The following is a 9220-nucleotide window of genomic DNA, read 5'->3' on the forward strand; positions in this document are numbered from 1 at the left end:
TGGGTAAAAGGTCATAGAATCCCTTAAAATCAATACAAGATAAACCGTCAAATTGGGGTTTGTCAGTGCAGTTAGACATCTTCTATTATGGGCTTACAGAGAAAGCTCAGATTTCTCTAGACCACTTAGCTGGTGGATCTATCTACATGAGAAAGACAATTGAAGAAGCGCAATAGCGCATTGATACAGTTGCCAGAAATCAGCATTTGTACCTAGGCAGTGAACCTTCCAGGAAAGAAGAAGCTAAAACAGTAACTGCTGAACTCAGTCCTGCAGAACAAGTTACTGAATTCAATCAGCAATTAGATTTTCTAACAAAATAGCTAGCCGAATTCAAGGAGATACTACAAGACACAAGAATGGCTAATATGAATATGGAAGTGCAGCTGAAGCAAACAGAACAGCAGTTATCAAAACAAATAACAGAAGAGTGCCAAGCAGTTCAATTAAGAAGTGGAAAAACATTAAATACCTCACTTCAAGGCAGCAGGAAGCCAAGAAATGAACAAAATGCTACCCAAAATCCCTCTGAGGACATTAAAAGCCCAGAGAGGAATAATTCTGGTGCTCAAACACTAGAAAAGGGTGGAGAGGTGGTGTTAAACGCCCAACCCATGCTCAGTTCAGGCGTTCAAATGCCAGAAACAGGCAAGAAGTTGGTGTTGAACGCCCAAGGGAAGTTCAGTTCTGGCGTTTAGATGCCAAAAACAGGTAAGGAGTTGGCGTCTAACGCCACTCCAGCTTCCACCCCTGGTATTCAAACGCCAGTGGGGGATCAGACACATACAAGTGCTGATAGCAACCCCTTTAAAAAGGCTTCTCAACCTACATCTATAGACAATAAACCTGCAGCAACTAAGGTTGACGAATACAAAGCCAAAATGCCTTATCCTCAGAAACTCCGCCAAGCGGAACAGGATAAGCAATTTGCCCGCTTTGCAGACTATCTCAGGACTCTTGAAATAAAGATTTCGTCTGCAGTGGCACTTGAGCAAATACCCTCTTATGCTAAGTTCATGAAAGAGATCTTAAGTCATAAGAAGGATTGGAGAGAAACTGAAAAAGTTTACCTCACTGAAGAATGCAGTGCAGTCATTCTGAAAAGCTTACCAGAAAAGCTTAAAGATCTCGGAAGCTTTATGATACCATGCACATTAGAAGGTACTTGTACCAAGCAAGCTCTATGTGATCTTGGAGCAAGTATCAACCTAATACCTGCATCTACTATCAGAAAGCTTGGTTTGATTGAAGAAGTCAAACCAACCCGGATATGTCTCCAACTTGCTGATGGCTCCATTAAATACCCATCAGGCATGATTGAAGACATGATTGTCAAGGTTGGGCCATTTGCCTTTCCCACTGACTTTGTGGTGCTGTAAATGGAGGAGCATAAGAGTGCAACTCTCATTCTAGGAAGACCTTTCCTAGCAACTGGACGAACCCTCATTGACGTCCAAAAAGGGGAAGTAACCCTGATAGTCAATGAGAACGAGTTTAATTTGAATGTTGTCAAAGCTATGCAGCATCCAGACACCCCAAACGACTACATGAGCATTGATATTATTGACTCTCTGGTAAAAGAGGTCAATATGACTGAGAGTCTCGAATCAGAGCTAGAGGATATCTTTAAAGATGCTCAGCCTGATCTGAAGGAACCAGAGAGAATAATAGAACCTCTGAAAATCCCTCAGGAAGAGGAGAAACCTCCCAAACCCGAGCTCAAACCATTAGCACCATCCCTAAAATATGCATTTCTGGGAGAAGGTGATACCTTTTCTGTAATCATAAGCTCTACCTTAGAGCCACAGGAAGAGGAAGCACTAATTCAAGTGCTAAGGACACACAAGACAGCTCTTGGGTGGTCCATCAGTGATCTTAAGGGCATTAGCCTAGCTAGATGCATGCACAAGATCCTATTGGAGGGTGATGCTAAGCCTGTGGTTCAACCACAGAGGCGGCTGAATCCAGCAATGAAGGAGGTGGTGCAGAAGGAGGTCACTAAATTACTAGAGGTTGGGATTATTTATCCTATTTCTGATAGCCCCTGGGTAAGCCCTGTCCAAGTCGTCCCTAAGAAGGGTGGCATGACAGTGGTTCATAATGAAAAAATGAACTGGTTCCTACAAGAACAGTTACAGGGTGGCGTATGTGTATTGATTACAGAAGGCTCAATACAGCTACCAGAAAGGATCATTTTCCTTTACCATTCATAGACCAAATGCTAGAAAGACTAGCAGGTCATGAATACTACTGCTTCCTGGTTGGATATTTAGGTTATAATCAAATTGCAGTAGATCCCCAGGATCAAGAGAAAACAACATTCACATGTCCATCCGGAGTATTTGCATACAGAAGGATGCCATTTGGTCTGTGCAATGCACCTGCAACCTTTCAAAGGTTTAACACCCTACCATACAGAGTCTTATGCGTAAGTCATAATTCAGAGATGGCAAGGTATTACGACCTCTAAAATAAAAATTTAGTACGTATAGTAGTATGAATGATTGATTATAACTAGGAGCCTTTGTAGAAAAAGGGGTAAACAAAAATCGCAACTCGAAAGCGCAACACTCCGATCGATAACGTAACGAACAAGGATAACCAACGCGTGATTATATATATATACAAAGGAGTGTCAAAAACAGGAATATCAAGACTCAAGATCCGGCTGCGAAGATAACCGGTCCGAGCATAGCAATATATACATATGATAAAAATAAGGAAAACCCCAAAGGAAACCCAAAGGGACACAAATACATAAAACCTATTCTCCAAAATCTCCCATAAGAGGAGTCATCACAGTTTGTATTATTTAATGGAGATAAAAGTATCTAAGCAAAACATATAAACCAAAACATAGCCCCGAGAACAAAGGATCTTCGCAAATCTAGAAGTCTCCAGCATGCCTCAGCGGGAAACCTCACGTCCTGCATCTGAAAACCACAAAATCCGCATGGGTGAGAACCAGAGGTCCCCAGCATGGTAACAGCTTCCACATATATAATACATAATAATAGAGGAAAGCCGAAGGCAATCCTAGAACTTCCTCCAGATAATATCAAAGCTTATAAACAAGATAAACCATAAATGGCATCTGACTAAAGATTCTTCAGTCTAACTAATACTTCCCATTCCAATTCCTTCAAACCTTCCAACCACCAGCAGGAGTATAATGTAGCAAACACAGTTATATCAAGCAAGAAATATACAATTAGGAACAAATAAGGCATTTAGACAATTAGCAAGTAATATGCAGTCAAATAGGCAATCTCAAACAATTCATATAGTATGCATATGATGAATGCCTGTCCCTAGTGGCTGATGATATCATCTTGTCGGTTATAGAGCCAACCCGACAAGTCCTGGTCGCTAACCATTAAACTGTCCCTCTGTCACGCATCTCCAACTCGAGTTATACTCGTTATAAACTTGATCATAATCATGATCTATATCCATCACCCTCACTGGTGAATATTTACGGGGGCGAGCTCATCCGGGTCTTTGACAGTGCCCGGCCACACTTACGACATAGGGTCAACAGAGTATCAAGTCTCAACCTGGAGCACGTGGTGGCTAGCCACTGCTACTACCCAGGGAAACTCGTATCTCAGATAGTGGAAGTGCAAATCACAATTATCAATAATTCAGCATAAACATGCATGAATTCTCATCCATGGATCAACATCCATATCAGCCATCCGGCTCACGGTTCAGTCCAGAACCAGCCAACATTCATATCATACACAGCCATTTCGGCTCACGGTTAAATCCATAACCAGCCACCCGGCTCACGGTTAAATCCATAACCATCCGCTTCATTAACAATTACAGCCTTTCGGCCCATGGCATAACAAGCACTTCCACCACCATCCTCTGCATCTCACATAATCATCTTTGATCCTCATGATCATTCATTTTTCCCTTGCTTCACTCGCAAGTTACCTCATTCACTAGCCCCTTTTTAATAGCTAGGCATGTCATAATGATTTAAGACATAAATGGTGAGATCGGAGGCTTAGAAGTATGAAATTTGGCTTTTAAAACTCAAAAATCAACTTTGGTATGAAAACAGGTCCATGCGTACGCGCACTCCACGCGCACGCGTGGATGGCCTCGAAAACTCATCGACGCGTAAGCGTCATGCACGCTAACGCGTGGATTGAAAACTAGCCAAACGACGCGCACGCGTCAACTACGCGTACGCGTGGGTACTCTCGTGCCCCAGGCACAAAACTGGCATAGTTCTGGCATAACTCTCTGGAAAATGGCTGGGCATTGGGTGCAGCACAATCGGCGCCCCCGCGCACATCACGCGCACGCGTGGATGGCATTTTCTGGAAGAACGGCGCGTACGCGCCAAGTGCGCCTACGCGCAAGGGGTCATTCTGCTAAAAATTTTCTAAGTTAAAAGCTGCAGAATTCACAAGTTTAAACCCCAATCTTCCAACGGACATAACGTTCTCATTTTAAATCATTTTTCACCCGTTCTTCGAACGGCATGGACATCCCGGATTCAATTTCATTTCTGATTAGATTTGGCACAAAACAGAGATCCGTAGTCCAAGTTATGTCCCATCAAAATATGCCCAAAAACCATATTTTTCATAAAAACCACAAAGTGCCATTTTCAAACAAGCCATTTCCAACTCTTTTCAAAATCAATCAAAACATGCCATTTTCATCCCTCTTCTTTGAAATTAATCAAAATATATCAATTTCAACATCAAGCCTCCTCAACTCACACATTGACACTTTACCACAATTTATCAAAATCACTATCTCATCATTTTAACCCACTTTACCCAAGTGGCTTGATGAGCGGATAATTTGTACGCTTTTTGGCATTGTTTTTAGTATGTTTTTGGTATTATCTAGTTAGTTTTTAGTATATTTTTATTAGTTTTTAGTTAAAATTCACTTTTCTGGACTTTACTATGAGTTTGTGTGTTTTTCTGTGATTTCAGGTATTTTCTGGTTGAAATTGAGGGACCTGAGCAAAAATCTGATTCAGAGACTAAAAAGGACTGCAGATGCTGTTGGATTCTGACCTCCCTGCACTCGAAGCGGATTTTCTGGAGCTACAGAAGCCCAATTGGCGCGCTCTCAACGGCGTTGGAAAGTAGACATCCTGGGCTTTCCAGCAATATATGATAGTCCATACTTTGCCCAAGATTTGATGGTCCAAACCGGCGTTCAAAGTCACCCTCAAGATTTCCAGCGTTAAACGCCGGAACTGGCACCAAAATGGGAGTTAAACGCCCAAACTGGCATAAAAGCTGGCGTTTAACTCCAAGAGAAGTCTCTGCACGAAAATGCTTCATTGCTCAGCCCAAGCACACACCAAGTGGGCCCGGAAGTGGATTTTTATGTCATTTACTCATTTCTGTAAACCCTAGGCTACTAGTTCTCTATAAGTAGGACCTTTTACTATTGTATTTTCATCTTTGGACACCTAGTTCTTAGATCATTGGGAGGCTGGCCTCACGGCCATGCCTAGACCTTGTTCTTATGTATTTTCAACGGTGGAGTTTCTACACACCATAGATTAAGGTGTGGAGCTCTGCTGTACCTCGAGTATTAATGCAATTACTATTGTTCTTCCATTCAATTCCGCTTGTTCTTGTTCTAAGATATCACTTGTTCTTCAACTTGATGAATGTGATGATCCGTGACACTCATCATCATTCTCACCTATGAACGTGTGACTGACAACCACCTCCGTTCTACCTTCGATTGGGTGAATATCTCTTGGATTCCTGATTGCACGATGCATGGTTGATCGCCTGACAACCGAGTGCTCGCCTGACAACCGAGCCAACCATTCCGTGAGATCAGAGTCTTCGTGGTATAGGCTAGAACTGATGGCGGCATTCAAGAGAATCCGGAAGGTCTAACCTTGTCTGTGGTATTCTGAGTAGGATTCAATGATTGAATGACTGTGACGTGCTTCAAACTCCTAGCAGGCGGGGCGTTAGTGACAGACGCAAAAGAATCACTGGATTCTATTCCGGCCTGACCGAGAACCGACAGATGATTAGCCATGCTGTGACAGAGCATAGGAACATTTTCATTAAAAGAGGATGGGAGGTAGCCACTGACAACGGTGAAACCCTTGCATAAGCTTGCCATGGAAAGGAGTAAGAAGGATTGGATGAAGACAGTAGGAAAGCAGAGAGACGGAAGGGAAGGCATCTTCATGCGCTTATCTGAAGTTCCTACCAATGATTTACATAAGTACCTCTATCTTTATCTTTGTGTTTTATGCGTCTATCATTATATCCATTTGAGTTTGCCTGACTAAGATTTACAAGATGACCATAGCTTGCTTCATACTAACAATCTCCGTGGGATCGACCCTTACTCGCGTAAGGTTTATTACTTGGATGACACAGTGCACTTGCTGGTTAGTTGTGCGAAGTTGTGTTAATGCCATGGTATTGAACACCAAGTTTTTGGGGTTCTTTACCGGGGATTATGAGAGTTGTGAAAAGTATTGTTCACAATTTTGCGCTACCAAGTTTTTGGCGCCGTTGCCGGGGATTGTTCAGTTTGGACAACTGACGGTTCATCTTGTTGCTTAGATTAGGTATTTATTTTTTTTCGAAATTCTTGAAGAAGAATTCTAGAGTTTCATGATGATCTGTTGAAATCTGGCTGGCTGTGAAGCCATGTCTAATTTCATTGGACCGAGGTTTCAACTTATCATCACAAGAGCTTGTTGATTTTTATCAATCTTGCTTTTGGAGCAGTGATCTGCTAAGGCTTGGCTGGCCATTGGCCATGTCTAGTGTTTTGGACCGAAGCTTTCTTTGAAAGCTTGGCTGGCTGTGAAGCCATGTCTAATTCCTGGACCGGAGTCTTAGACTAGCATTGCACTGATTCCTGGAATTCTCATTAAGAATTTTGATATGTTTCTCCACTTAATTTTCGAAAAAGCACAAAAAAAAATTCAAAAAATCATAAAAACCAAAAATATTTCTTGTTTGAGTCTAGTGTCTCATTTTAAGTTTGGTGTCAATTGCATACATTCATTCATGTGTCTTAAGGATCTTCAAGTAATTCTTGATGATTTCTTACTTTGATCTTTGAATTCTCTTGACTTGAGTGTTTATGTGTCTCATATGCATTCTCATTAGTGTCAGTAGTATACAAACTGCTAAGTTTGGTGTCTTGCATGCATTGTTATTTGATTCTAGTTGCATTTTGATTATTCCTTATTATTAAAAATCCAAAAATATTTTTAATTTGTGTCTTTTCAAGTCAATAATACAGAGAATTGAAGATTCAGAACATACTGCAGAGGAATTATACAGAAAAAGCTGGGCATTCAAAATGCCCAGTGAAGAAGGACAGACTGGCGTTTAAACGCCAGCCAGGGTACCTAGTTGGGCGTTTAACGCCCAAAAAGGTAGTGTTTTGGGCGTTAAACGCCAGAATGTGCACCATTCTGGGCGTTTAATGCCAGGATGGCACAAGGGGGAAGATTTTGTTTTCAAATCAGATTTTTTTTTTCAAGTTTTCAAAGTTTTTCAAAATCAAATCTTTTTTTTATTCAATTTTTCAATCAAATCTTTTTCAAAATCAATTTCTTTCCATTTTCAAAGATACTTACTATCAATTAATGATTTGATTCAACATTTCAAGTATGTTGCCTTTTCTGTTGAGAAAGGTTTAATGTTTGAATCATATCTTTTCTTGTTAGTCAAGTCTTTAATTTTCAAAATCAAATCTTTTTAAATGTTTTTCAAATCATATCTTCTCAATCACATCTTTTTAAAACCAATCATATCTTCTTAACCACATCTTTTTCAAAATAGTTTTCAATCAAATCTTTTTGATTTCTAATTTCAAAATCTTTTTCAAAAATCACTTGATCTCTTTCCCACTTTCATTTTCGAAAATCAAGTAGTGTTTCAAAAATGTTTTCAAAATCTTTTACTTAATTTTCGAAAATTACTTCCCTCCTTCTCACATCCTTCTATTTATGGACTAACACTATCCCTTAATGCAAAATTCGAACTCCATCTCCTTTGACAAGTTCGAATTTTCTACTTCTGTCTTCTAATTTTCTTTTCCTCTGACACCTAAAGGAATCTCTATACTGTGACATAGAGGATTCCACATTTTCTTGTTCCCTTCTCTTTCTTATGAGCAGGAGCAAAGACAAAAACATTCTTGTTGAGGCTGATCCTGAACCTGAAAGGACCTTGAAGAGAAAGCTAAGAGAAGCCAAAGCACAACTCTCTTTAGAGGACCTGACCGAATTCTTCAAAGAAGAAGAACCTATGGCAGCCGAAAACAACAACAATGCCAACAATGCAAGGAAGGTGCTAGGTGACTTCACTGCACCTACTCCCGATTTCTATGGGAGAAGCATCTCTATCCCTGCCATTGGAGCAAACAACTTTGAGCTTAAGCCTCAATTAGTTTCTCTAATGCAACAGAATTGCAAGTTCCATGGACTTCCATTGGAAGATCCTCATCAGTTCTTAGCTGAATTCTTGCAAATCTGTGACACTGTCAAGACTAATGGGGTTGACCCTGAGGTCTACAGACTTATGCTATTCCCTTTTGCTGTAAGAGACAGAGCTAGGACATGGTTGGACTCTCAACCTAAAGAAAGCCTGGACTCTTGGGAAAAGCTAGTCAATGCCTTCTTGGCAAAATTCTTTTCACCTCAAAAATTGAGTAAGCTTAGAGTGGAAGTCCAAACCTTCAGACAGAAGGAAGGAGAATCCCTCTATGAAGCTTGGGAAAGATACAAACAATTAATCAGAAAGTGTCCTTTTGATATGCTTTCTGAATGGAGCATCATAGGTATTTTCTATGATGGTCTCTCTGAACTATCCAAGATGTCTTTGGATAGCTCTGCTGGAGGATCTCTTCATCTGAAGAAGATGCCTACAGAAGCTCAAGAGCTGATTGAAATGGTTGCAAATAACCAATTCATGTACACTTCTGAAAGAAATCCTGTGAACAATGGACTAGTCAGAAGAAAGGAGTTCTTGAGATTGACACTCTGAATGCCATATTGGCTCAGAACAAAATATTGACTCAACAAGTCAATATGATTTCTCAAAGTCTGTCTGGAATGCAAAATGCACCAAGCAGTACTAAAGAAGCTTCATCTGAGGAAGAAGCCTATGATCCTGAGAACCCTTCAATGGAAGAGGTGAATTACATGGGAGAACCCTATGGAAACACCTATAATCCTTCATGG

General features: G+C 40.7%; 1 non-coding gene across 1 annotated transcript; it reads right to left on the bottom strand.

Moving 5' to 3' along the window:
* Window positions 1-8690: 8690 nt before the first annotated feature.
* Window positions 8691-8798, bottom strand: LOC112766125 (small nucleolar RNA R71). Its single transcript, XR_003184138.1, has one exon. It is a non-coding gene; the product is annotated as a small nucleolar RNA R71 (small nucleolar RNA).
* Window positions 8799-9220: the final 422 nt, after the last annotated feature.

The sequence above is a fragment of the Arachis hypogaea genome, chromosome 2 (assembly GCF_003086295.3).
Source record: "Arachis hypogaea cultivar Tifrunner chromosome 2, arahy.Tifrunner.gnm2.J5K5, whole genome shotgun sequence".
NCBI lineage: Eukaryota > Viridiplantae > Streptophyta > Magnoliopsida > Fabales > Fabaceae > Arachis > Arachis hypogaea.